The following is a 4,769-nucleotide window of genomic DNA, read 5'->3' on the forward strand; positions in this document are numbered from 1 at the left end:
ATTTTTGAATGGTCACCATTGGCACATAATGCAACAAAGATTGCTAAAGTCAACATATTTTACTAACAGACCTACTAATCTCTGGGCAAAAATAACATCTTATCTAAGATTCAGGTGATGGAGATTTTCCGCTAATCACAGAACAGGCTTTACTGATGAGATTTGCATGATAATCGCGTTCAATATATCACCCAGCCCTAAATTCGTGATGCTGCCATCTTTCGGAAGTCATTTTTAACCCCCTGTAATTTGGCTCTGAATCTGACCGTTTTGACCCCCCTCTACAAAATAGTGGATTACTCAGTAAATATTCATCCATGACATTTAATATGTTGGCTATCATCACTATACATGTTTATCTTTCTTCAGAAAAAATAATTAGCAAAATCAAAAATTTGAGCTGGGTAGCTCTGGTTGAGTTGACACGAATGACCCATTTAGAAGGTCATAGAGTATCAAATACAAAATACAGATACAAAACACCATTAAGGTAACACACAACCCTACAATAACGCAATGAACATTAAAGTCCGTGTAAAGGCAATTCAGAGAATTTTCTAAACATTATAAATGTTACAAATGTCTTTCTGAAAACACATTACAAAGGCTGTGATTATGTAGTATTGAATTGTGGAGTTAGACCGTTAAGCTCTCACCATTTTTGTGTTTGGGTTTTTTTGGGCGGGCCTGAAATCATGTCTCGATGATGCAGTGGAGCCACTGAGCATGGCCCCTCCCCCAACATTATAAGAGGTGTGCTTCGGGTGTGCCTCACACATCATGAAAAGTGAAGCTGCGGGCTATTTGATCGCCCCCTGGTGGCTGGCTGCAGTACAGGTCATAAACCCCGCCCTCTCCATGTAAACGAATGGGACTTGAGTCAAAATAAAATAAAATAAAAAAAATTACACTTCCAATTAGGGGTGGAAGAAAAAATCGATTTACCTAACAATCGCAATTCTTTTTGAAACGATTTAAAAATCGATTGGTTTACCTCAGAATCGATTTTTATTCCAATTATTTTATTTTTCCTAAGAGGTGGTGGGGAGAAGTTAGCACTTTGTAATTCCAACAGAGTAGCGCCGCACAGATGATCAGCGCATGACATCAAAGTACAGCGAGAGCGATTCGAAAGTGTCGTCATATATTGATCAGTGGAAGCCGTCTGCTCTTCGTAGCTCTCGCGGTGCTTTGATGTCATACAGCGATTGTTCTGCGTGCGAAGTGCCACTGCATTAGATGACGTCATATAAGTTTAAAGCCAGCGCAAGAAAGCAAAACAATGACAGAGGCAGAGGATCAAACCTCTTCCAGAATTCTTTCTGCACCTTCACATTTTGAATCCCTGCTGGGAAAACATGACTAAAACGGTTTATTTTATAAACGGCACTTTATTTTATTTCAGAAAGTATTTTTTCTGCTCATTTAGTTGAACATTTAACTATTATATTCATGTGCAAGTTCAGGGTTTTGGCACTTTAAAGTTTCATGGTTCAAGGTACTTTCAAGGTACTTGGGGAAGTCGTGGGCCTAATGGTTAGAGAGTCGGACTCGTAATCCAAAGGTTGCGGATTCGAGTCTCGGGCCGGCAGGGATTGTAGGTGGGGGGAGTGAGTGTCCAGCTCTCTCTCCACCCTCAATACCACGACTGAGGTGCCCTTGAGCAAGGTACCGAACCCCCAACTGCTCCCCGGGAGCCACAGCATACATGGCTGCCCACTGCTTCGGGTGTGTGTTCACGGTGTGTGTGTGTGTTCACTGCTGTGTGTGTGCACGTTGGATGGGTTAAATGCAGAGCACGAATTCTGAGTATGGGTCACCATACTTGGTAGTATGTCACTTCACTTAAATATACACTGTGTATGCTCCTGAAATAAAAGTTTAGAAAGATGTGATGCATTGTTTTTCTTAATATGACTCATCATATACAGTCTCTTTAAAGGGTATAATCAACTATTTTCCATTGTCTAGTCTTTAATTAGCAAACAAAAATCTAAATAAATTGTAATATCGACTCGCAATAGTAACTGCTAAGATGTTTTTTTTTTTAATTGTGACAGTCTGTGTATTAAGTATATCTTTTAACTTTTTCCCATGGTCTAGAGTTAAAAACCAAAATTGCAACACACAGCAATATCGAATCGCATTACTTGTAGAATCGAAATGCTTAAAGAAAATCACAATACATATCGTATCGGCACCCAAGTATCGTGATAGTATCGAATCGGGAGGTAGGTGTATCGTCCCATCCCTACTTCCAATACAATTTTCCAAAATATGGTTTTGGTAATTTAAGGTGGTTGTTATCACGCTGATATATGTTCGCTTGTTCGTTTCATTTTAGCTAGTAATTTGATGTTATAAAAACGGGGCGTGTTGTTATGGTTGTTTGGGCGGAGTTTGATTCCGTGGCTCCACCTCCCGACACAACATTTTTTGTTTGTAGATTATAAGATGACGTTCTGTTTACATCCAAAAACTGCATGTTATTTTACTGTAAAATGACAATGTAAAATTAATTAAATGTCCCATTAGATTACAGTTTGATTTTACCATAGCATTTGTCTTTTACAGTTAAAATTAGTAATTTTTGCAGTGTAGCAACTTTATTTTCAGAAAAATTTACTTAATATATATTGCTATTGTGCAAGTAAAAAAAGTGCTTTAATGTCATATCATTCACTCTCATAAAGGGATAGTTCACCCAAAAATAAAAAATTATGTAATACCCTCATGTCGTTCCAAACCTGTAAGACCTTTGTTCATCTTCAGAACACAAATTAAGATATTTTTGATGAAAATGTATAGCTTTTTGACCCTTGGTTGACAGCAACGCAACTGAAATGTTCCCAAGCCCAGAAATGTAGCAACAGCATAGTTAAAATAGATCATGTGACATCAGGGGTTCAACCGTAACTTTATGAAACTACAAGAAATAGTTTTTGTGCGCAAAGAAAACAAAAATAATGACTTGACTTAATTCTTCTCCTCATTCCATCTGCTGCCGTTATGGAGAGTAATGAGAAATGTGAGAATGTTTGTGGTTTAATACCTTGTTAATGGAATGGAATTCGTTTACCCGTTTTAGGGCCGCTGTATCACCAACATCATCTCTCTGACTGTTGGTTTACTGGAAACTTCTGGTATAAAGTGCAAAAGTAGACTCATGTTTTGTGAGGTGCATATCATTAATCATTTCATATCGTCACTGACTAACAGTGAAACCGCCGAGAGTTTTGATTGAAAGGTTTTTGGATATTCCTGATGAGCGAGTCTGTTACTTCATTGTTATAAAAACTCCTCTCTGCCATCTAACCTCATTATCAGATTTGTGTTTGTTTGTTGGTGAACGCTGTCCTTTAGCTTGGCGATGGGATTTCCAGCGTGCCTGCGATGTTGCACGTGCGGCTAGCGCCGTCTTTGCAATTGTTGCAATCAGTCTTATCTCTCCCTCCAGTCACCTCTGAACTTGACTGGCTGTCCTAAATATCTCGACACCTCAAATGCGCTTGCTCATCTGAGGCTGTCGGGCTTGACCACCCACCTCTCTGTGGGCTGTGGTAAGGGGGCTTCGTCTGAGATAGTGGCTGATATTGACTAATGAGGTCATTCTCTCAGTAGAGGTGGAGACGTACACACTGAATGGGGAAACCCGGGGGTCTGCTGAGAGCCCACTGATGGGAAGTTATTGCACAGCACACAATACATTTCAGTCACTCGCAGAAAAAAAGATAATTTTTTTTTAAGCCACTCTACTTACATATGATCAAAATCAAATGTAAATGCAGACTTTTTAAATCATAATTATTTTGGAATAATTAAATATTTTCTACATTTGTTACGATTATCAATTATATTTGAATAAATATTTAAAGCAATATGTTGCTTTGTATATTTTTTTTTTAAATAATGTAGAATATTTTTAGAACAATTAATGTTTTTTTAATTTTTATAATTATTTTCAATAATTATTTTTGAAACATGTAAAATACAATTTTGAATGATTTGAAATTGTTTTAAGCTTATATTTTTAAGTAATAAATTATTATTTATAAATATTTAAAATAATAACTTTGCTATTTAAATGTTGTTTGAATTTGTTAAATTTGTTTTATTTTCAATAAATTGTTTAAAATATTAAATATTTTGAAATAATTTGTAATTTATTGTTTAAATATTGATTATTTCTATTTGAAATGCATTGATGAAATTAACAGTTGAATGTGTCAAAACTTGCTGCAGCTCAGTTTCAGGGTCTTGGCAATCTTCTTATAACCTACGCCATCATTATGTAGAGCAACAATTCTTTTTTTCAGATCCTCAGAGAGTTCTTTGCCATGAGGTGCCATATTGAACTTCCAGTGACCAGTATGAGAGAGTGAGAGCGATAACACCAAATTTAACACACCTGCTCCCCATTCACACCTGAAACCTTGTAACATTAACAAGTCACATGACACCGGGGAGAGAAAATGGCTAATTGGGCCCAATTTGGACATTTTCACTTAGGGGTGTACTCACTTTTGTGGCCAGCGGTTTAGACATTATTGGCTGGGTGTTTAGTTATTTTGAGGGGAGAGCAAATTTACACTGTTATACAAGCTGTACACTCACTACTTTACATTGTAGCAAAGTGTCATTTCTTCAGTGTTGTCACATGAAAAGATATAATAAAATATTTACAAAAATGTGAGGGGTGTACTCACTTCTGTGAGACTATATATGTGTGTGTGTGTGCGTGCGTGTGTGTGTGTGTGTATATATATATA

Source organism: Barbus barbus, assembly GCF_936440315.1.
Source record: "Barbus barbus genome assembly, chromosome: 14".
NCBI lineage: Eukaryota > Metazoa > Chordata > Actinopteri > Cypriniformes > Cyprinidae > Barbus > Barbus barbus.